Source organism: Chiloscyllium punctatum, chromosome 45 (assembly GCF_047496795.1).
Source record: "Chiloscyllium punctatum isolate Juve2018m chromosome 45, sChiPun1.3, whole genome shotgun sequence".
NCBI lineage: Eukaryota > Metazoa > Chordata > Chondrichthyes > Orectolobiformes > Hemiscylliidae > Chiloscyllium > Chiloscyllium punctatum.
In genome coordinates, this window is record NC_092783.1 from 33,674,307 (window position 1) to 33,700,413 (window position 26,107).

The window sequence follows — 26,107 nt, forward strand, 5'->3', positions numbered from 1 at the left end:
AATTTCTTTAGTCATCCAGCATTCCCTATACCTACCAGCCTTCCCTTTCCCCCTGACAGGAATATACTTTCTCTGAATTCTAGTTATCTCATTTCTGAATGCTTCCCATTTTCCAGCCGTCCCTTTACCTGCGAACATCTGCCTCCAATCAGCTTTCAAAATTTCTTGCCTGATACCATCAAAATTGGCCTTTCTCCAATTTAGAACTTCAACTTTTAGATCTGGTCTATCCTTTTCCATCACTATTTTAAAACGAATAGAATTATGGTCACTGGCTCCAAAGTGCTCCCCCACTGTGACACCTCAGTCACCTGTCCTGCCTTATTTCCAAAGAGTAGGCCAAGTTTTGCACCTTCTCTAGTAGGTACATCCACATACTGAATCAGAAAATTGTCTTGTACACACTTAAGAAATTCCTCTCCATCTAAACCTTTAACACTATGGCAGTCCCAGTCTATGTTTGGAAAGTTAAAATCCCCGACCGTAACAACCCTATTATTCTTACAAATAGCTGAGATCTCCTTACAAATTTGTTTCTCAATTTCCCTCTGACTATTAGGGGGCCTATAATACAATCCCAATAGGTGATCATCCCTTTCTTATTTCTCAATTCCACCCAAATAACTTCCCTGGATGTATTTCTGGGAATATCCCCCCTTAGCAGAGCTGTAATGCTATCCCTTATCAAAAATGCCACTCCCCCTCCTCTCTTGCCTCACTTTCTATCCTTGCTATAGCATTTGTATCCTGCAACATTAAGCTGCCAGTCCTGCACATCCTGAGCCATGTTTCTGTAATTGCTATGATATCCCAGTGCCATGTTCCTAACCATGCCCTGAGTTCACCTGCCTTCCCTGTTGGGCCCCTTGCATTGAAATAAATGCAGTTTAATTTCTTTGTCCTACCTTGTCCCTGACTGTTTGATTCACTTCTGTTCTCAACTGTACCAGTCTCAGATTGATCTCTTTCCTCACTATCTCCCTGGGTCCTCCCCCACTCCCCCACCTTACTAATTTAAATCCTCCTGAGCAGTTCTAGCAAATTTCCTTGCCAGTATATTTGTCCACTTCCAATTTAGGTGCAATCGTCCTTCTTAAACAGGTCACATCTACCCCAAAAGAGATTCCAATGGTCCAAAAATGTGAATCCTTCTCCCATACACCAGCTCCTTAGCCACGCATTCATCTGCTCTATCCTCCTATTCCTGCCCTCACTAGCTCGTAGCACTGGGAATAATCCAGATAGTACTACCTTGAGGACCTCCTTTTTAAATTTCTGCTCAACTCTCGGTAATCTCCCTTCAGAATCTTAACCTTTTCCCTTCCTACATCACTGGTTCAAATGTGAACAATGACCTCCTGCTGGTTCCTCTCCCCCGTGAGAACATTCTGCACCCTCTCCGAGACATCCTTGATCCTGGCACCAGGGAAACAACACACCATTCTGCTTTTTCTCTGCTGGCCACAGAAACGTCTGTCTGTACCTTGGACTACAGAATCCCCTAACACAATTGATCTCTTGGAAGCTGACATACCCCTCGTTGCATTAGAGTCAATCTCAATACCAGAAACTTGGCTGTTCGTGCTACGTTCCCCTGAGAATCCATCACCCCCCACATTTTCCAAAACAGCATACCTGTTTGAAATGGGTATATCCACAGAAGGCTCAAGCAATAGCTGCCTACCTCTCTTACCCTTCCTGGAGTTAATCCATGTGACTGTATCTGAGACTGTTCCCCCCTTCCTATAACTGCCATCCATCACATACTGTTGCTGTTGCAAATTCCTCATCGCTCCTAACGGTCTCTCCAACCAATCCATTCAATATGATAAGATTCGCATACAACAGCATTTATGGCAGATATAATCCGCAGTAACACTTAAACTCTCTTTAAACTCCCAAATCTGACAAGATGTACATATCACTGCAAAGGCCATTTTTGCTCCTTTACAATCTACAGACCCAGAAATTTAAATGGGCATTGGACATACATATGGATCATAATGGAACGGTGTAGGTTAGATGGGCATCAGACTAATTTCACAGGTTGGCACAACATCGAGGGCTGAAGGGCCTGTAACAGTCTGTGTTCTATGTTGATGCTGTTCCCAATGCGTTTCAGAGACAATTAGAAAAAGGAATTGCTTCATTAATTCCAATCCCAGTATTTTCCACAGATGATGAAATTATAAAAGATGTTAGTGTTAATTTTCTTGGCATACACCACCAAAACTCTCCGGAGTTACCACATACTGCTTGTTTTTCACACTCCCTTGGAAATTTCATGGCTTTTGCTGGGAAAGTGGTAGGAATTGTGCCAAATGAAGCTTTCAAATCAAAGAATTTGTGGCATGCCCAACTATTCACATTGCTCTTGTGGGAGAATACATCACTGAATGTTTCAGCAAGAGGAGAGCTACTGAACGCTGGTATCTAAACTTCCCTGAAACTAATGTGACCATAAAACATTCAGGGGACTTATGAATAGGGCCATGACAGAAAATGGTTTAATTTACTGCAAATCCCAGACATTTGAAAACAATCAAAACTTTGGTGAGATTTTCAATCATTGATTCAGGAGATAGTCAACTGAAAGAAATAGTGGAAATAGTCTGTTACAGGTCTTAAAAATTTGGGTAATGAGCTAATAGATATATTGGTGTTAATTTTCCAAATTCTTTCAATTCAGAAAATGTTCCATGAGAATTAGATGTCGCAATTTAACACAGGAGATCAAAAACAGAAAACTATAGGCCAGTTAGTTTGACATCTGTCATGGGGAAGTTGTTAGAATTGAGAGTTAAATAAATTATAACTGCACATTTAGAAACATCCATGATAATTGGGAAGAGTCAGCATGGTTTTATCAAAGGTAAATCACATTTTGCTGATTTATTAGGGTCGTTTGAAGGAATAACTTGTGCAGTGGATAAAGGGGAGCCTGAAGATTTAGATTTCCAAAAAGTATCTAACGAGGTACCACACCAAAAGGTTTTTAAGATAATAGAAGCTCATCGTAAAGGGGGTGACCTATAAATGTGGAGAGAAGACTGGTTGGCTGGAAGAAATCAGAATGTGTGCATAAAAGGGTCTTTTTCTGCTTTTTCTGCAGGAATTTGTGCTATAGATAAACTTTTACAATTCACATCAATGATTTAGTTGAGGAAAGAAAAGGCATGGTCACCAAAATTGCAGATGAGACTAAGGAAGTAGGTGGAACATAATGTGGGAAAATGTAAAGTTGTTCACTTTGGCAAGAAGAATGAAATAGCAGAGTATTATACAAATGGAAAACAACTATGGAATTAAGTGCTGAGGGAGTTAAATGTTCTGATGCATGAATCATAAAATATTAGCATGCAGGTACAGCATGTTATCAAGGCAGCTAATGGGATGTTAGTTTTTATTATGAAAGGAATTGAACATAAAATTAAGAATATTTTGTTTCCTTTATATGATCACTGGTGAGACATCATCTCAAATACTGTGCGCAGTTTTACTGTTCTTATTGAGGGAAGGATGTAAATTCACTAGAAGAGGTTTATTGGATGAATACATGGAATGAGTAGGTAGTCCTATGAGGGTAGATTAGACAGACTGGACTTGTTACAGCTAGAGTTTGGAAGAATGAGGGGCAGTTTGATTGAAGTTTGTTAGTTCTTGAAAAGTCCTAATCAGGTCGACGTTGAAAAAAAATAGTTTCTCTCACTAATCATTCAAGAATCTCTTTCACTCTATAACTAGGGGCATTGCTATAAGATTAATGGTCATCCTTGTAGGATTGAGATTAGAAGATTTTTTTTCCCTCTCAAGGGCTTTTGACTTTAAATTTCTGTACCTCTGAAAGCAGTGGAGGTGTGATCATGAAATTTCTAGAAAGCAGATAGATTCTTATGAGGGAGGGGAATCAAAGGTTATTGGGGTAGGTTGGGACGTGGAATTTGAAACACAAACAGATCGGCCATGATATTGTTGAATAGTGATGCAGGCTCAAAGCACCAAATAATTTCCTTCTGTCCCTATTCCTTATATTCATAAGTTTGGCTGTTGCCAACTTCCAGATAGAATAAAAAAGTGCAGTTGTACCAATTTTCACAAGAACTCATTCAGACTTCACTTTCTCGCGTCACAAGATTCAAGATTGTTTGGAGGGGGAGTAGAGGGGAGATGGTCAGCCATTGGAAACTGTATGAAGCTGAACAGCTTTAGCCTGTCATTATCAGGGTCAACAAGTAGGATGCTGGAAGAATGCAGCAAGCCAGGCAGCGTCAGTAGGTGGAGAAGGCAATGTTTCAGGTGTAACTCTCCTTCAGGGCTGGATCAGCAGTGTTTAATAAAGTTCCATGTGATTTCAAAACATTAGGACAAAAGTCTATTGCACAACACTTAAGTGTGAATAAGACTAACATTTCCTTAACATACCCCAGGTTGCAAATGTCCACGTGCCCTGCCCAGTTTGAAGATGCAGATTAAAACAAAGAACTAAGAATGCTGGAGATCCGAGGGTGTTTTAAAAGAAATCTACATCGTCAACAAAAGCAGAAAGTGCTGGAGAAATTCAGCAGGTCTGGCTGCAAATGACAGAAAAAACACAGAGCTACGATTGCAAGGCAGTGACCCTTCATTAGAATTGTCTGATGAAGAGGTGCTGGACTCAAAAAGTTAGTTCTGTTTTTCTCTTCACAGATGCTGCCAGACCTGCCGACTTTCTCCAGCACTTTCTATTTTTGTTGAAGATGTAGACCTTTCTTTTCAATCTTTCACAAATGGTAATGGTAGCACAATCAGGCCAGAACATGGCCCACTTCAATGGTATCCTGATTTCTTTCCAGTTTCCCCTGCCATTTATATAAGCCACCACTCCCATGTCCTCACCAATCCCACCCTGATGAAAACACTGATCAGTTTCTGGTTCAGGTTGGGGTTAGGCTGATGCCCTTTGTTGATGAAACAGGTCCGCTCTTGGAATCTCGTCCAATTTTAAATAGTCTGTTTCAGCCTCAGACAGGTATCAGGGAGAGAGATAGTTAATGAACAGACATTGCAAAAGGGACTAAAAGTAACAGTTTTGGATTTTGAAATATTTGAATAAAAGTCATACTATACAAGATATTAGTCCTACCGCTAATCATGTTAAGCACATCAATTAACCTCTTCTGTATTTGACACAATATAAACCTCATCAATACAATCTGAGCCAAAATATATACGCACCAAAGGAAAATGGGTTACACAGAGAAACATCCTGGTGAATCCATGCTTTTCCTTCTCAACATTGATGACCATACCACCAGCATATTCCAGGTACATCATTTATATTTCACAATGGCCTTGAACCAAGTATCTATCCATTTCAATATTATAAAGATTTTTAAAAAATTATCCCACCAGCTTTATGTCCAAACATTCTTTAATATTTAATTGCTTTGGTTTTTAATTTAGACATTAAAATATACACATTTATATTTGCTCCCAGGTTCCATGCTAATTCAAAACTTTTAATTAATCCCCTTTTATCAAATCAAGGAAGCAATCATCCAGGAGTGGGCCAAGAATGACAGCAAATCACATCCAGATCTTGGCCATGTGAAGCCAGAGCATCCCTCATCTAGGGTTCCAGCTGTACAGAATCTGCCAAACGACCTCCCAAACCTCACAGGAAGTAACGCCTCACCAGAAGATGCAAGTGAACCTTAAGAAGGCAAGGGACTGCCATTAGGTACATGAGACGATAGACTCCCAGCACTTTGTTGAATGGTTGGGAAAGAAATGAAAAAGTTCTGGAGTTAGGAAACCAGTGAGAAGCTGAAATGTACCTTATAAGTCATGAAAAACCCAATAGAACATTCAAGAAAATAAAATCCACACATCTCTTTGAGGCTTTGCTTCCTTTCCTACTTGACTGACCAGGCAGCAAACCCTCATTTATTGGACTATGCAAGGCTTCCAGTGGCACCATCAGTGCTCAATCTGCATAATTAAAGGTAGACCCTGATGGATCCAGTGGATGTGGGTTAAGACAGAACCAATAAGAAGACCAAGTGTTGGAGTGCTAAGTCCCACAGATCTTTTCACATGCACATGTATTTTCTGTTGAGAAAAATGATTAAGATTGATCTTTTGTACATAATTTGCTTGACATAACTATACACATCAGTCTTGGATTAGTACTTTCATTTTTCAGTCAGGATTAAGGCTAAAACCCAGGAAGTCAAGGACAATATTTAAACTGGCACTCCTGAATGATACTGACAGTTTTCTACACTGTTGGAGAGGCAATCCCTCAAATGAAATGCTAAATTGAAACTGTGTGGAATGTTCCCTTTCTCAGTGAAAGTGTTTTGTGGAAGTGACTGATAACACTGGTCTGCCATAGCTCTTGCTGCCTAGTCTAACAGGGCTCACAGCAAATTTTCTCAAACAATCTTCTGCACTTCAGGGAATGAAGTCTCTGGTGCCCTTGTCTTGGAATCGTGTACAGGAGAATTGGAAGCACGTGTGACTGCCAGAAACTTTGGCTTTCCCACAGTTGCCATCATTTGTAAAACCCAGCTATCCACCACTTCAGATACCATAAGCCAGGAACTGCCCAGCAGCCTGTAATGCTGCAGCAGTATTATTGAGCGCAGAGGAAAGGAGAGGTCAATCCCCGTTTTGGATACAGAGACCTGGAGATGCTTGTGGATGGGCTATTGGAGAAGAGGCCAGTGTTGTATCCTGCAGACCAATGCAGCAGGCCACACTAGCAGACACATCCAGCCTGTTGACAGATAGCAGCCCAGGAGGACAGGAAGGTGATTGGTGATCTTCTGCACTCCACAAAGCTAAGTATAACAATCTTCTCTCTGCTGTCTCTCTCAGATAGGGTCACCAGACCCTCTAACTTGACCACTGTGCACAGACTTCCCCAAGACTCATGGAGTAAATTGCACAATGTATGCATTCTGCCCTGCCACCTCCCCCCCCCCCCCCCCCCCCTACCCCCAATGGCTCTCACTCACCTCATTCTCTCATATCACTAACGTTTCAGACCGTCACTGGGACACTCCACCACTTCTCCTGTGCTGGGTTCACCACAAACTGCTCTGCCATTGACTTCCATCATGTTCAATCCTCCTTTTTCTCATTGCAGGAAAACATGGCCCACCTCTGGAACTGATGCCTTCACAGCACCCCAACTGACTGACCTGTCATTCCTGGACTGGTTAACCTGCAGGATTGACTGTGGCCAAATTCAGAGGGCACAGATCCCTGGATTCTGGTAATACCAACTTCCTGACTGACTGTGTCTCCCTTCATTCTACTTTCAGAATTGGCCTTTACTTGAAGCACATGCTGCATAACTGCAATGTAAGCCACTAGCATATGTTCCCGATGTGCCATTTACACAACATGGTGTTGTATAGCAACATGTCCATTACCTTTACAGTTCAATTTTTACCACTGTGACAAGGAGCCAGCATTTCCCTCTCAGCTAATGAAATCATGTGAAGTATACAAATCTGGCAGCTCCAAGTAAGTGTGAACTGGAGTGAGTGAATGCTAAGAAATCAAGATGAAAGCCACCAGCTGCATCTTTTGTAGAAGACTCAGGGGTGTGCGTGTGCGAGTGCGTGCGTGTGTCTACAAGGAAAGTGAACTGGCAAAAAAGTGCAAGTCATACTTGTGCCTGATTGAGTTCCAAAGTAAATTGTTCAAAGTCTGAAGTGGGGCTTGAATCAATCTAAGAGATGCATCATGATGTGATGTTTTGCCAGAGCTGGTTGTTAAATAAAGGTTTGACAAGGATGGTGTCCATGGAGTATGCAGGGAGATTGTGCTGAAACCATACTTACATAGCAACCAGGACAAGTGATGTGCAAACTGCATATGTGTAGGATGAGTAGGGCTATTAATAAAATCAGAATACATGGAAATAAGTTAGCCCGCACTTAATAGCAGGATTCTGAAGTCACCACTTTAAGCTTCAAGGAAAAAGTAGAAAAACAATCTCAATGTTGAGATTCTATTTTTCATCTTATTCTCACCATATTTTCTCTACTTTCTCATCTTTGCCCATGCCACATCAGAGAGGGGAAAATATATCTCTCAGGTTGTTGCAATCAATTCCACGGCACTACTTTGAAGCAGAGTAACTGATCTCTCAATCACCATTTATATTCTACTTAACAGCTAAAAGCAGCATGTCTGGTCATTTACTCCATAGCTATTTTTAGGCTCGAGTTCCTGTGTGAAGAATTCGTTACCACATCCTTAAATAAGATAAAAGATTAAAAATCTTAATTTTTTAATCAAGTACTTTGGGAGATTCTTAACTCAGGAAAATCACTACTGAAATGTAAATCTTGCTTTCTTGCAGAAGCAATTTAGTTTCTTTCTTTGTACGAGGCAGCTCTTATATCCCCAGTTTACCTTAATGCAAATAAATATAACTCCAATTGTCTAAATGCAGAGAAGCAAATTGTATCCAGAATCTACACATTTGTACTATGATCATCAAAATATTCTCATGCAATTATTGCAGTAAAACTATGATGGTACACCTAATTTTCAGAATTTACATCTTTTAAAGTTAAATTGTTGCTCACTGTTGTACTTCATTGAATAGTTTGAAGTAACAGTTTTCATTTTAGCAAAACAAATTCATTCATTAATTTAGTCCTGGACATATTATAGTCCTGAACTTGGACCATGATGTTAATTAAATCCTACTGCTCTCTCTTGCCATAGAATATAATCAGATTCTCAGCTCTTCAATATTCGGTCACTGCTACTCCTGTGTGCCACTCTATGCTTAATGATATCAAAACTAAGTAACATTGTCACTGTGATCTGCTAGTCATGGAAATTGTATCGTTAGTTTTAGATGTTTTCAATTAACCTGTTCAGGTATGTTATGACTTTTATTTTGAGCAGGTAGGATCTGAACCTGGACCTTCTGAGCCAAAGGCATGGACACTACTACCATGCCACAAGAGCACTATACCATCAGTTTTATTCTGATGATGAAAATCAATTTCCACAACTCCGCATTTATTGATTCGATTTATGCCGAATTCTTTCATCTCTCTATTTGTGAAAATACATATAAATTACAATTCTCAATTTTTTTTATCTTAACAAAGGGACTAAATTAAGGCATAAAATAAAAAACAAACAAAATGGTATTACTAAGCCTAGCGAAATCATTTGTCAGGTAGTTAAGAAAAAATTATGCTGCAGTTTCTGTCATAGACTCATTTTAGGTTCCGCACCCAACTTGCCAGTGCAGAATTATGTTGGAGTACCTGCTCACTTTCATTAGGAAATGCCCAAATGAACACAAACTAGCAGAAAAATATCCAAATCTGAGGCTCAAAGAAATGTTGAATGCATCTCTTCTGTGAGTCATCAACATTTGCTTTTATTTTAACTCCTTTTCATACAGTTCAGTTCACAGTCTATTCAGGGAAGTATAGTTAGGGAAGCTTTTTTTTTATCATGCTTTATGAAAAGTACACATGCAGGCCTCTGAAGATAAATTTCAAAGAAGATGCTCAAAGAATTGCAAATAAGAATTCAATAAATAACCTATTCCTGTAGGCCGAAAGATCTGGCTGCTACGTTAAAAGATCTCCCGAGGATACTCATATCCAAGAATGTGGAGCATGGCCAGACATAGGGATTGATGAATGAATGTAAAAGATCAAGGAGCTTTTGGTGCATTGTAGATATGTGCATAGCTCACTTGCATCCAAAATTTTCAATCTTCTCAGCTGCCCATACCTTATTATCTCTACAAAGACTTGAAAACTTCTAAAGGACAGTGATATTTTACCATTCCACACAAATCTGTTTCTTGGATAAAACCAAGTATAAAGGACTGTTATAAAACAAATTTTTAATACAGTGAAAGTGCATGGAAAAGAAGAAAAGAAGAAATGTGTGCTTAACCATTTTCAGCAACCCATGAATCCAATACGTCTAATACAATTTAATGAACATCGCAGTGGCAGCTCAGCGAGTGAGACACTACCTCATCTAGAATTGTCACTGATGGCACAAAATCTGAATACTTCATTAAAAAAGCAAATGATAAAATACAGCTAAGTTTTATTAATGATAAACTATGAGAATGGAGTATAACTAATTGCTGATCAAATTTAGAGCACAATTTAATATTTCATAAGGAACAGGCAATGCATTTAAACTAAAGATTGCACATGTGAGAAGGGCATGTTGCTATGGCCACAAAATAACCTGGTTAAGCAAATTTATATTTTGCCTAAGGAGAAAGTGTGCAACCATCTCCAGAGAGATGAAAATTTATGGGACTTGAGTTAAAAAATGGAATCAGTTGAGATGGTTGAGTGAAAATTTAAATAAACAGACTTTTATTTTCAATCTCAAGGACGCATTGAAATGGAAATTAAGGCAGGACAACATCAACAGTGCAAGTTGTAAAGAAAAAGATAACTAAATATTATTAGTTCCTTAATTGTCGGAGGCAGTGAGGGTCCAATAAAATAATAGGGAGCCGCAGCAGGATAACACATCACCCCAGATCCCACCACAGCAGACATTTTCTAAAGGCAAGATCTGACCTCCTTAAAAGAATATAATAAAAGGGCTAACTGTCAGTGCACTAAACAGCAAACTCTGGGGGAATTTTCTCCTACCTCAAATGTCATAGATAATGGTGAGAAATTTGAGAAAGTATGGTGATAATGAAAAATTCAGATTCCCAAACAATAATTCCAGTTCTTCTCTTGGCGATCAAATGACAAATTTGGCATTTTTATACGAAGTGATGATTTTCAATTTTGAAGCATTTGCATCCCTTTGTTGCCTGATCTCATCCCATCTCTACATAGTTCCCAATTTCCTGAAACTAGACAGCACTAATGCCTGATATGGAATTCTGACTGGTTACTTGGCTGCAGAAGCTTACCACTTTCTTCTGAAGGCCCTCAGGCAACATTTCCCATCTTGTCTCTGCATTCTCATAGGCTTCAAGCCTTGGGGATGGGAATAGATGGATGAATGACTGAATTTCACTTCCCCAAAGTTGCGTTAGCAATTTGGTTCTGGAAACAATCACATAGCTCAGACCTCCTTACGGTGGTCTGACCTCCTTGCAAAACCCTCATAACAATCCATGTCAGGACATCAGGTGTCATCTCATAGTGATTGATACGGTGGGAATACTATTGCTGAAATGATGTTCCATTTCTGACACTCCTCATAAGCGATTGGTTTATGAATCGGAGGTGAAGTATGTTCTCCAAGAGGCAACAAGAGATCAATCATCAACTCTCAACTGCATTTAGGATGTAACTGATGACATTTTCTCCAAAGCACAGGTCTTCTTATTCTTCCCCAATAATGAGGGGAATCAGGTGGATCATACAGTTAGATTCTCCACCACCACTGGATTCAGAGTCAGAGTGTGTGGTGCTGGAAAAGCCAGTCAGGCAGTATCTGAGGAGCAGGATTCAGCCAGGTACAGGCTGCTTTCATCTGCACCCTGTTGATTTTGGAGCTCCCTATCCCCAATCTGTAGAGTTTGTCAACCGAATAGGCTTCCAGTACATAAATGTTCAAATAATATGTGATCATCAATTTTAAATTTTGGAGGTCTAAAACAGATATCTTGGGAGCTACCATGAGGCACAGACGCAGGAGAACTCATTGGTTCCTGTCTCCTTCCAAGGCCCTCAAGCCATACAGAATGTATGCTGGGAGACAAGGGTTAGTCTCTCCAAACACAGCTCACAAGACCTTTGGATGAATGCAGAATGGAAATGCAAATGTGTCCATACTTCCACCAAGACCATAGTGGAACAGACTATAGGTCTCCTCAAAGTGAGGTTTCAATGACTGTGCGGCTGTGATGAGGCCTTGCAGTGTAGCCCAGAAAGGATGTGTTGTATCATTGCTGCATGCTGTATCCTTCACAGTGAGGTGCTGTCATAGGGAGGGATATCCTGCAGGCAGAGGAGAACCGGGGATCACAAGTAATCCTTTGGGGGCAAAGTTGAAGATGAGGATGATGAGCCAGACATGACCTGAGAATGACACCCAAACCACTGTGATAGAGCAATGCACCATCAAGTGCAAAAGACCAGACAGGACCTAATTGAAAATTCTTCCAGGATGTATGAATTGAGTTTGGACTTCCTTTTATTGTTGTGTATATGGCAGGCAGCCTCTCCTCTGACCAAAGTACACATGGAGCAGATTATTTCTGCACTGCTTGAATTTTTTGTTGCTGAATATCTGTTTTCTTATCCATACTCATATAATTGTATGCTTTGTAGTTTTGGGTGATTAAGTCTTTGTACATTACAGCTCCTCCTCACCATTTTGGAGAGAGCAGCAGTGAATGAGACCGGGCAGTAACATCACTTGGAATTGAGCTCAGAATGATTTTTAAGGCATCAGACAACAGATCATATCAGAGTATCATGCAGGGGATGTCTTTCACAAGAGGCAGCAGGTTGGGAGCAATCCTGAGGCACCTCCTTTCCAGCAGCACATCATCTAGCAACTGCAGCTCTCTGTCAGTAAGGCTTTCTGCACTGTGGCCTCATTGATGACAGTCAGACTGTGCACTGTTAAAGGCGATTCATGGCATACGATATTTGAAGTACTGTGAAGCTGAGATTTAACTATGGCACCAGTGGCAAGAAAGTTGCCAAATTCATTGTAGTGGTGAGCATTTCTGCCTGTCCTGCTGCATGATTGCATGGGCTGGGTGTCATAGCGGCCAGTTGCATTATTAATGAACTTAAGAGTGAACAATTATGGGGGGAAATGCAACATGGGCTGCGGCAGATTGTTCACTATGAATCTCACTGAGAAAAACACTGCCAATGGATGGGAAATCTCAACCCTCCATAACATGTGCCTTAAGAAGACTGAAATATTAATCTATTTCAAATTAAAGTTAAATTTACTTCACCATTTACAATTATGTGGACATACTGACATTATAAAAATTATATACTCAAATATAGCTAATGAAGTATTGATGAACCAATAGTATCTTCCAAACCTTTCTCTGTGACCTCTATTCAGGAATCTCAATTTTATTTCATAGAATTGGAGAAAAAAACTATATTAATGCAACACTGTTTTCACACTACCCTTACTTTAATGAGAATATTCTATCTGGCAGGATTCATCCTTCTGACCACTATCCTGCTCTGTCCATGGTACCATCTATATGTGGACAGCTGATGGTAATATCCTATTGTGGTACTGTGGCTCAGTGGTTAGCACTGCTACCTCACAGCACCAGGGACCCAGGTTCAATTCCACCTTCTAGTAACTGATTATTTGGAGTTTGCATGTTGTCCATGTGGGTTTGTTCCAGTTTCCTACCACAATCCAAAGATGTTTGGTATGCTTCTCTTTGTTGGTCAGAGCATTGAGTAGAGGAGTTGGGAGATCATGTTGCAGCTGTACAGGACATTGGTCAGGCCACTTTTGGAATATTGTGTGTAGTTCTGGTCTCCCTCCTATAGGAAGGATGTCGTGAAACTTGAAAGGGTTCAGACAAGATTTACAAGGATCATGCCAGGATTAGAGGGTTTGAGCTATAGGGAGAGGCTGAATAGGCTGGGACTGTTTTCCCTGGTGTGTCAGAGGCTGAGAGGTGACCTTATAGAGGTTTATAAAAACATGGAGTGTCATGGATGGTATAAATAAATAAAGTATTTCCCCTGAGATGGGGGAGTCCAGGGACACAGGTTTTAGGTGAGAGGGGAAAAATTTAAAAGGAACCTAAGGGGCAACTTTTTCATGCAGAGTGTGGTGCTTATACTGAATGAGCTGCCAGAGGAAGTGGTGAAGACAGGTACAATTACAAAATTTAAAAGGCATGTGGATGGGTTTATGAATAGAAAAGGTTGAGAGGAATATGGGCCAAGTGCTGGCAAATGGGACCAGATTAGTTAGGATATCTGGTCAGCAGGGACAAGTTGGACTGAAGGATCTGTTTCCATGCTATACAACTCTATGGACTCTATGGGGTGGACTGGCCATGGGAACATGCAAGGCCACAGGCATAAGGTAGAGGGTGAGTATGGGTGGGATGCTGTTCGGAGGGTAGGTGTAGACTCAGGCCAAATGGCCTGCTTTCACACTGTATAGATTCTATATTCCTTGTGAATGCGAAAATTTATTAAAGGAGGTCACTTGGTCATTGAGCCTCAGGGGTGATTAATGCCATTGAGTGAGAGCCCAGGAAATGATAAGTATCTTGCAAGTGTTTGTGATCAATCAATGTATCATGGTGTGCTTGTGTTCATATGTGACATGCATGTAAGGAAATTAAAAGAACTGAAACATTGGTGCATAGGTCAAACTAGTTCTAGATATACATCATCACTAAGCTTTACAAATTACCATCATTATTGTTCCTGCACTATATCATATCAACTTAAAATAAACACATTAATATTGATGCTAAACTAAAGAATGAGAATTTTATTTTATAGTGCTTTATACAAGTAATAACACTATCAACTGTACTTTCTACTTATTATATTTCTCAGGCTGCAACAAAATGGTCAATTAAAATGTAAATGATAACATTAATACAAATTGAATGTTATGGTGTATGGTCATGACTTCAGAGACTGTTAACTAACAAGGTGGAGTATTTCTGGTTTGAGTGTAATCAGTGATGAGTTGAGAAAATTGCACCCAAGATTGCACTAGTTTTACCCATGTTAGTTTTTCTCATGTTCCCACTCTAATTGTTTTGTATATTATTAAACATAAAATCTCCATGAATCTGTGTGATCAAGCAGTTTTTTTAGATCATAATTGACAAAAAAAATTTTTTTTGCTTTAAAACATTTTTTGTGATATATTTGAATGGAAACTTAGTACATTGATATGAATAAAATTGGAAAAGAGATTATCAGTAAAATAAGCAGTATTCAGTGTTTTGTCCAACACTGGCGAGTAATCTTATCCCAAATTACTGATACGACTGTTAAAACTATACAAGGTTCTTTATTGGTTACACTGCTGTATGAAGTACCTTAGTAATTAAAAGTAAAGCTCAATTTTTTTTAAAAACATGCTTATGTAATTTCCTGTTGCCATATTAACAGTCTCGAAAAAGGCCTACAAAATTACTCAATAAATAGAAATTTGCAATGATGATTAGTTCATTCAGGGAAAGTGACCAGTTTCGAGAGATTGGCTGGCTTTAAGCATGTCTTTTATAAACAATTCACAAGCTCACAGAAACTCATCTTGAGCTGAATGTAATTGAAGTTCTATTATCTTCTGTCTCTGCTATGCAGTGAAAAACAAAGTGCAAATGACCAGAAACATCATTTGTAATCCTAATCAATATTTGAATAATTTGACTGATTTTCATGTATTTCTCATACAAACCTATGTATCTGATCAATGTGCTTCGCTATTTAGCAACTCGTTTAAAGTAAAGCCCAGTCAAGAGGATACAAGTTAAAAAGACGTAACCATTGTCCAAAACTGATGGCTTGGAAAATGTTACAAAGCAATAATAAGTCGAGAAAATTCACTATCATCAGATTGCCAGTCATCAGGGATGAGTTCCCTTTCCAGTAGCAATGAAGCAAAAAACAACTTGTCAGTTTCCAAACAACAGTCAATTTCATACCCCATCTGCCATTTCAACTTGTTACATTTGTGTTGTGTCACTTGCCTCTCAACCTTGAGTCTTTGCGCTTCTCTTTTGTCTGCCAACTATGAGACTACATTAAAGATTGTATCTGAATTTCCATACATTCAAGTTAATAGTTTCCAGGGAAAGTATTTGGTGAGTGAAAATTTAAATCTAGCTGAGTTCCAAAGTGATGTTTAACAATACTTTCGCCATATAGCATAGTATACTCCAGCACAATACAGACACATTAGATAGATTCTTGATTAATAAGGAAGTCCTGGGTTTCTGGGCTAGGTGAGAATATGTAACTGAGATCACAATCAGATCTGTAGTGGGATAGTGAATCAATTGTGGGAGCTTTCCTTTTTTTTCAGTCACTCGTAGAGTGTGGGTGTAGCTGGCTAGGTCAGTATTTATCAGCCACCCCTAGTCCCCAGTTCAGAATCAGCCATATTTCTGTGGAACTGGAGGCACATTTAGGTCACACCAGTAAAGATAGCAGATTTCCTTTCCTAAAACATATTAGTGAATCAGATTTTTTTTTCCATGATAGTGTACAGTGCTTACAGATTGCTATTGGCTAGCATTTTCATTCAAGACTTTTAATGAAAAGAAAAATGTACCATCAGCTATGATGGGACTCAAACCATGTCTCCAGAATGTTAACTTTGGCCCCTGGATTACGAATCCAATGACATTACCACTTTACAACCACTTCACTACACCACCTGGTTTACTTTGTCTCTTAAACCATGTATGTATATGCTTGTATTTTCATTGGTCCCACAAATTATAATGGGTAGAAAATATTTGCCAATGTCCCAGAAGCCTTCAGAAATTAGATAACTAGAGTCCAGTGTCAGTATATTCCTGTTAGGGTGAAAGGAAAGGCTGGTAGGTATAGGGAATGCTGGATGACTAGAGAAATTGAGGGTTTGGTTAAGAAAAAGAAGGAAGCATATGTCAGATATAGACAGGAGAGATCAAGTGAATCCTTAGAAGAGTATAAAGGCAGTAGGAGTATACTTAAGAGGGAAATCAGGAGGGCAAAAAAGGGACATGAGATAGTTTTGGCAAATAGGGTTAAGGATAATCCAAAGGGTTTTTAACAAATACATTAAGGACAAAAGGGTAACTAGGGAGAGAATAGGGGCCCTCAAAGAACAGCAAGGTGGCCTTTGTGTGGAGGAGATGGGGAGATACTAAACAAGTATTTTGCATCAGTGTTTACTGTGGAAAAAGGACATGGAAGATGTAGACTGTAGGGAAATAGATGGTGACATCTTGAAAAAAGTCAATATTACAGAGGAGGAAGTGCTAGATGTCTTGAAACGCATAAAAGTGGATAAATCTCCAGGACCTGATCAGGTGTACCCTAGAATTCTGTGGGAAGTGAGGGAAGTGATTGCTGGACCTCTTACTGAGATATTTTCATCATTGATAGTCACAGGTGAGGTGCCAGAAGATTGGAGGTTGGCTAACATGGTGCCACTGTTTAAGAAAGGGTGGTGAGTCTGACATCAGTGGAAGGCAAGTTGTTGGAGGGAATCTTGAGGGACAGGATATACATGTATTTGGAAAGGCAAGGGCTGATTAGGGATAGTCAGTATAGCTTTGTGTGTGGGAAATCATGTCTCACAAACTTGATTGAGTTTTTTGAAGAAATAACAAAGAAAATTGATTAGGGCAAAGCAATAGATGTGATCTATATGGACTTCAGTAAGGCATTTGATAAGGTTCCCCATGGGAGACTGGTTAGCAAGGATCGGTGTTGGGTTCACTACTTTTCGTCATTTATATAAATGATTTGGATATGTACATAGGATGTATACTTAGTAGGTTTACAGATAACACCAAAACTGGAGGTATAGTGGACAGCGAAGGAGATTACCTCAGATTACAATGGGATCTTGATCAGATGGGTCAATGGGCTGAGGAGTGGCAGATGGAGTTTAATTTAGATAAATGTGAAGTGCTGCATTTTGGGAAAGCAAATCTTAGTAGGACTTTTACACTTAATGTAAGGTCTTAGGGAGTGTTGCTGAACAAAGAGACCTTGGAGTGTAGGCTCATAGCTCCTTGAAAGTAGAGTGGCAGGTAGATAAGACAACGTAGAAAACATTTGGTGTGCTTTCAATTATTAATCAGAGTATTGAGTACAGGAGTTGGGAGGTGATGTTGAGTCTGTACAGGACATTGGTTAGGCCACTGTTGGAATATTGCTTGCAATTCTGGTCTCCTTCTTATCGGAAGGATGTTGTGAAACTTGAAAGGGATCAGAGAAGATTTACAAGGATCTTGCCAGAGGTGAGCTATAGGGAAAGTTTGAATAAGCTGAGGCTGCCTTCTGTGGAGCATCAGAGGCTGAGGGGTGACCTTGCAGAGGTTTTTGAAATCATGAGAAGCATAGATAGGGTAATAGACAAAGTCTTTTTCCCTGGGATGAGGGAGTCCAAAACTAGAGAGTATAGGTTTAGGGTGAGAGGGGAAAGATATAAAAGAGAGCTAAGGGACTACGTTTTTACACAGAGGGTGGGCTGCCAGAGGAAGTGGTGGAGGCTAGTACAATTGCACCATTTAAAAGGCATTTGGATGGGTATATAAATAGGAAGGGTTTGAAGGGATATGGGCAGGGTGCTGGCAGGTGGGTCTAGAGTGGGTTGGAATGTTTGGTTGCCATGAACGAGTTGGACTGAAGGGTCTGATTCCATGCTGTACATCTCTTGTCTTCTCTTTTGCTCTAGTACAGATGGCATCTCACTCTTGAAGGATTTAGATTCATATAGATGTATTGCATGGAAACAGACCTTTCAGTCCAACTCGTCCATGCCAACCAAATTATCTAGTCCCATTTTTCCAGCACTTGGACAATATCCCTCTCAACCCTTCCTATTCATATACCCATCTAGATGTCTTTTAAATGCTGTAATTGTACCAGCCTCCACCACTTACTCTGGCAGCTCATTCCATACACACACAACCTTTTGTGTGAAAAAGCCCTAAAAGGCACATTCCCATGTCTTCCTTTTCAGCTTGGTGACCGATATTCTACTGCCTCTCTGGAGATGAAAAATCTGGAAAATGAAATACGGATCCTGCAAATCTCAATTATCTCTTCTTCATGATATATCAAAGACACCTCTACTCAGTCATCAACAATCTTTTTTCATTGATAAGTTTGTCTCTCTCGGTAATGCCCAAGATCTGATGAAAAAGGTTCAACTTGTGTAATGTAGATTAATGAAATAATGATGTATTAATATTTTGCAAATGGAACTGTGCAATAATGATGATTAGGGACTCAATTAAGTTGCATTCAGATTTGTCTTAATAATATTGTCTATAATTTTAAATAAAATTTAACATCATCATACCAAACAACTTTTATAGAATATTTTCCTGTTATACCATTATTTCTTTTGCTTAGTCAGATGTCCGCTCTAACATATTTAAAATTTCCCAAACTAAACAACTGAGAAATATGAACAACTATGGTTATTATAGAGTGCACATCTCTCCCAGGAGGGTTTCACAACATGTAGTGAGGCAAAGAATACTTAGATGGAAAAATTAGCAGAGCCAAATATGCAAACCCCATGTGCATACTAAAAGATGACGTGGAGGTGCTCGTGTTCGACTGTGGTGGACAAAGTTAAAACTCACACAACACCAGAATATAGTCCAACAGGTTTATTTGAAAGTAAAAGTTTTCAGAGAGCTGCTCCTTCATCAGGTAAAGCAGGTTACATAGGACACAGAATTTATAAGTAAAAGATCAAAACGTCATAAAATTATGTGATGTATTGAATAAACCTAGATTGTTGTTAAGTCTTTAATCATTTTGAATGGGGATGCAGGTTTCGATTGATTAATATGTAAAGCCCAGAATTTCTTTCAAGTCACAGCCATAAGATGACTTAAGGTTTTACCAGTATAAAAAAAGGTGACATCTCAGCTCAGACTATGCATGAAAGGTGTGAGGCTAGAGTCTGTCTATATCCCAAATTGGAGTCAGACTGATTTTATCTCCAAAGTAGGAATTCATAAAATGTCACATTGACTAACTCCTCACAGATTGTGTGCTTTTTGAACAAAATAGAATGTATTTGCAAATACAAATTCACCCCATAGATTTTTGTGCATGTGTGTGTTTGCATTTGCAGGGAGGAAAAAGAAAGTGTGTGTAGGTGTGTATGTGTGTCAGAGGGAGAGAGAGAGAGAGAGAGAGAGTATGCGTGCGTACAATTGTGATGGAGTACATGCCTGTATGTGTTTGTGTGTGCGTGTGTGTGAGTGTGAGAGAGAGAGAATGAGAGAAATTCTGTGTGAATGTGTGTGTGTGTGTGTGTGTGTGTGTGTGTGTGTGTGTGTGTGTGTGTGTGTTTATGTGAGAGTGCATAGTGTGTTGGGGGGTCACCTGTAGTGTGATATGAACCCAAGATTTCAATTGAGGCCATCCTCAAGGACATCTAACTTCATTATCAACCTCTGCTCGGTGACTCTGCATTGTTACTTATCCTGAAGTCTGCCCTGGAGGATGTTTACCCAAAGATCTGAGGCTGAATGTCCCTGACTGTTGAAGTGCTCCTCAACTGGGAGGGAACAACCTTTTCTGACAATTTTTGTGTGAGGTCCATTTGTCCGTTATCGTAGCATCTGCTTGGTCTCTCAAGTGTTGCATGCCTTGGGGCATCCTTGCCTGCAGTGTAGGAGATAGACAACGTTGGCTAAATCACATGAGTACCTGCCATGCATGTGGTGGGTGGTGTTCCCACATGTAACGGTAGCATCCATGTTGACACTTTGACACATCTTGCAGTGGGTACCATGACAGGATTGTTTGGTGTTGTGGTTGATGTTGTCCTGAAGGCTGGGCAGTTTGCTGCAAAAAATGGTCTGTCTAAGGTTTGATGGTTGTTTAAACGCGAGAAGTGGAAGCATAGGGAAGATCTTGGCGAGGTGCTCATCCTCATTGACAATGTGTTTCAGGCTGCAAAGAACATGGCATAGTTTCTCCACTCCTAGGAAGCACTGGACAATGAAGGGTACACTATCAGTTGTATCCCATGTCTGTCTCCTGTGTTTCTTGCTGTTGAGCATCATATCCTGTTCTTAAGAGGGGTCTTTAGCACCTTCAGGTGTCCATCGCTTTCCTCCTCACCTGAACAGATTCTGTTTATGCATAGGGCTTGTCTGTAGGGGTTGACCGTTTTAATATATTTGTGTGTAAGCCAGAGAAGTGCGGCATTATGAGAATATCCATAGGTTTGCAGTAGATTGAGGTGCCTGTCTTTGATGCAGATGCATGTGACCAAGGAGAGATTAATTCTAAAGACAGATACTAAAGAGTAGCCCTTGGTAAGTCTGATGGTGGGATGAAACTTTTTGATATCACTGTGAAGTTGTTTCATTGACTCCTTGCCATATGTCCAGAGGAAGAAAATGTTGTCAATGTATCTGGTGTATAGTGCTGGTTGGAGGTCCTGTGCAGCAAAGAAGTCTTGCTCAAACTTGTACATAAAAATGCTGGCATAATGGGGTGCAAATTTGGTCTCCATGGCTGTTCTGTGTGTCTGGATGAAGAACTGTCAAAGTTGAAAATGTTGTAGTCGAGGATAAAGCAAATGAGTTGTAGGAGGGTGCTCGGAGATTGGCAGTTGTTGGTATTGAGTACTGAGGCATTTGCTGTGATGCTGCCATTGTGTGGGAATGCTGAAATGTCCATTGTGCCAAGGAATGTTCCTGGTTTGATTCATCTGTGGGTGCTGAGTTTCTGTAAGAAATGGGGGTCCCCTGTGTAATGGTTTCAAGATGCCCTTAACATAACCATACTGAAAGACTTCAATTACCTAAAACTAATGCTAATCCAAGTTGGACTCGTGTTTGTAGTGAGAAGAATTGCAGATGGCCATATTCCACAACTGCATCTGAAACATTATCAATCAACATATCCATGATAAGGTTCCCCATGGTAGGCTCATTCAAAAGGTCAGGAGGAATGGGATACAGGGGAACTTAGCTGTCTGGATACAGAATTTGCTGGCCAACAGAAGACAGCGATTGGTAGTAGAAGGAAAATATTCTGCCTGGAAGTCTGTGGTGAGTGGTGTTCCACAGGGCTCTGTCCTTGGGCCTCTACCATTTGTAATTTTTATTAATGACTTGGATGAGGGGATTGAAGGATGGGTCAGCAAGTTTGCAGATGACACAAAGGTTAGAGGTGTCGTTGACAGTAGAGAAGACTGTTGTAAGCTGTAGCGGGACATTGACAGGATGCAGAGATGGGCTGAGAGGTGGCAGATGGAGTTCAACCTCGATAAATGTGAGGTGATGCATTTTGAAAGGTCGAATTTGAAAGCTGAGTACAGGATTAAGGATAGGATTCTTGGCAGTGTGGAAGAACAGAGGGATCTTGTTGTGTAGGTACATAGATCCCTTAAAATGGCCACCCAAGTGGACAGGGTTGTGAAGAAAGCATATGGTGTTTTGGCTTTCATTAACAGGGGGATTGAGTTTAAGAGTCGTGAGAGCTTGTTGCAGCTCTATAAAACTTTGGTTAGACTGCACTTGGAATACTGCGTCCAGTTCTGGTCGCCCTATTATAGAAAAGATGTGGATGCTTTGGAGGAGGGTTCAGAGGAGGTTTACCAGGATGCTGCCTGGACTGGAGGGCTTATCTTATGAAGAGAGGTTGACTGAGCTCAGACATTTTTCATTGGAGAAAAGGAGAAGGAGAGGGGACCTAACTGAGGTATACAAGATAATGAGAGGCATAGTTAGAGTCGATAGCTAGAGACTATTTCCCAGTGCAGAAATGACTAACAAGAGGGGTCATAGTTTTAAGCTGGTTGGAGGAAAGTATAGAGGGGATGTCAGAGGTGGGTTCTTTACACAGAGAGTTGTGAGAGCATGGAATGCGTTGCCAGCAGTAGTTGTGAAAGCAAGCTCATTGGGAACATTAAAGAGACCATTGGACATGCATATGGTCACAGAAATTTGAGGGTGCATACATGAGGATCAGTGGTCGGCACAACATCGTGGGCTGAAGGGCCTGTTCTGTGCTGTACTGTTCTATCTACCATATCACTTAGGACTTGACTGTTGTGATCTACATGGATCTGTGCCCAGAAATGATAACTTGAAATCAGTTTACCTTTGAAATTTCCCTTCTTAAATCTTTCTGCCTAATCAGGAATGGACATCTGGCCATTTAAGGTTAAATGGTTAAAATGTTGATTTGAGGTTAGAAGCCAATAGGAGTCTCTCTGCAGGGTACATTGTATGTAACATTTGTGGATGCCCTGTCAGCATTCTCCAGTGCACAGCATAACTGAATCACAAACAATAGTGATCCAATTCCAATACTGTGTTTGAGTTTTAATCAATTTAATCCTCATTTAAAGATCTATCACTGTCTAAAACCATTATTACTAATCTCGCAAACTTTCAACTGATCTTTCTTCTCCAACGGAATTCACAATTGCTTCTGACAATGCTACATAACTGTCACCAAACGTATCACACTACCATTGGTAAAACAAAACAGGAAATCTGTTTTCGCTCTGTAAACTCATTCACTAAATCCTTGTTGCTCTAGAACCTATTCTGCGGTTTTTTACAACTGTAGTCTACAACTGTAATAAACCAGAATGTATGCTGCAGTCTGATCTTATTGAAGATGTCCAATTGACTTTGTATGTGATTGGCATTGGACAAGGAATCTTTTCAGGATTAAAGGTAAAGGGTTATCATTTCGAAAAGTAAACTATTTTAGTGAGATGTGCATTCATCCACAAGAATTAAAGACACTGATATTTTTCCACCTCTCTAACAGACCCTTTTAGCCATATATCATAATTTAGTTTTGCACCATTCTCAATTCATCAGCAAAAATTTCCTGCACTGCTTTAAATATCATATGCCTTCATCAAATATGCTTTTTCTTTTTTTTTCTGGTTTGACTAAATTGCATGCATTTTATTTAACAACTTGTTCTTAATTTTGTTAGCAACTTGGGTTGCAGCCAGAATATACAGACAAAGTCTTGGCATAATATTGTGCTGTTGACCAAACAAGAACATTTTGCACATTTTTTTATACAGATAGGCTTGGTTTTAACTATTTCATTCATAATGTTTGTCCTAAAACTTCTTTAGAAAGCAGCACCCTTCCATTCCTATTGGGTTTTAGATTAGATTACTTACAGTGTGGAAACAGGCCCTTCGGCCCAACAAGTCCACACCGCCCCGCCGAAGCGCAACCCACCCATTCCCCTACATCTACCCCTTACCTAACACTATGGGCAATTTAGCATGGCCAATTCACCTGACCTGCACATCTTTGGACTGTGGGAGGAAACCGGAGCACCCGGAGGAAACCCACGCAGACACGGGGAGAATGTGCAAACTCCACACAGTCAGCTGCCTGAGGTGGGAATTGAACCCAGGTCTCTAACCACTGTGCCACCGTGCCGCCCAAAAAATAAATTGAAGTAAAATCATAATCAATAACTCCACTGTTTCAACCACTTATGTTTCGTGTCATTTCCACTTTGTTTTCGAGTATCAATCCATTTTATCAGATGATCTTTCTTGCTCTTCAACCCATCATAGACCTTTCCTTTTGCTCTTTTCCTTTCCCTTCGTTTCACTGCCCCATGCTTGCTCAAGACCCATTACATCTCAACGTTTTTCCCATCCTGATGAAAAGATATCAACCTTAAATGCAAACTCTTTCTCTAAACAGATGCTGCTAGAGCTGTTCAGAACTTTCAGCATCTTCTGTTTTATTTTAGACTTGCAGCATCTGCAGTACTTTGCTATAACAGAATCATGTTAGGCTTTGGCAACTTGTCCATAATTTGGAAGTCAAGTCAGTTTGTTCAAGTTATTTATTTTCTCCTGTGAGAACTGAGTTCTTGACTGCTAGACCAGATACTTTTTGGACAAAATCAATCTCAATTAGTTAACATGTATATTATTTGTTACTTATAGATAAGCAAATATCCTGAGAATGCAAGCATTAAAAGATGTCTATGAACATTCAATATTCATAGAATATTTTGTAACATTTCTTAAATAATATAAATTAAAATAAAAGCCAGGGTCATGTCTTGCTGGAGCAGACCATCTAATTACATATGACACTAACCTACTCCTTTTGGCTCAGGTTTTTTTTATGCCATTAACTTCTGGAATTGAGAGCTTACAATAATATGGAGAGGGGCAACAGGGCAGCTGGAAGCTAAATGAGCAGGAGAACTCACATTTTACCTCTATAATCAAAGAGAGTTTATGCCTGGAGAAGGTAAGTGAATTCAAGTGAGCAAACTAAAACAAAATCAGGTCTGGAAGAGAAATAGAGTGTGTGAAAGAAATAATTGTTGCGGGGGGGGAAGAGGGGTGAGAGAGAGATGGTGGAATTAGGAGAGAGATTTGCAGGAGAGGGCGGGAGGGTGAAAGCAGAGATATTAAACCAAAATTACAAACCAATGCTTTTTAAATCTCTTAGGGCAATTTACAGCCTGATTTAATCCGGTTCCACAATTTGACATGTTCATTCAAACAATGAAAAGACTTGAGTGGCATTACTGAAATAAATATCATCTCATTAAAAAAGCACCTAAGCTCTTGATCTAACTTTCTCCTGCAAATTTAATTTCATTGCCTAAATACTGCACAAATTCAACAAGTACTTAAAAATAGCAGACAAAGGGAGAGATTGAATATATTACAGAGAAATTGATCAGCAACCTGTGGAGATTTATAATTTGTTGAATAGCTTTGCATTTATTGAATGTTTGGCTAATTTGCACACACACTTAACAATGCACGCTATTAATCTAATAGCATAATGGCCATTTTAGTGGTTTATATCTGATGTATTTTTTTCTGGTAAGATCCAACAGTGTTTCCAACTATGATATCATACTCCAAAACTACATTAACATTGGGCAGAAGATTTTTCTTAATCAATCTGTTCAAAGATGTTATTACACATATCTGGCACAGATGGAACTTGAACCCAGGCCAGTGGACACTATGAAGGCATCACATGAGCTGTAAACATTGGGCTACAATAAATACTTTCTAAAGCACACATAACTGAGTTAAGATGCTATTATAAATGCTATAAACTGAACATGTCCTGTTTGCTAAAACTCTTCCACCTTTGACACAAACCTTTTATTTGAATTGGTCATTTTTATTGTCAAGATGAGCACTTTTTTAAAGCAGTTTGAGTATTGACTGAACATGATGCACATCAAAGCTATATTCTCCAGCTGGTATTAATTATTATAGATATTCATTAGCCACAGTTGGCAATAACAAAAGGCTAGTGAGTTTGTCGCTACATGGTAATAACTTGGCAAAAATACCTGAGAAAGGAAAAGTACCTACTTATTCATGCAGTGCTGTCTCATCAGCAATCTATGTATGTTCTGTTAGATTCTCTAAC

At 39.7% G+C, this 26,107-nt stretch overlaps 1 protein-coding gene across 2 annotated transcripts in view; it reads right to left on the reverse strand.

Moving 5' to 3' along the window:
* The window catches only part of LOC140467272 (metabotropic glutamate receptor 4-like), a 1,248,646-nt gene that overhangs the window by 394,442 nt on the left and 828,097 nt on the right, over positions 1-26,107 (reverse strand). The gene's annotated exons all lie outside the window — the stretch shown is intronic.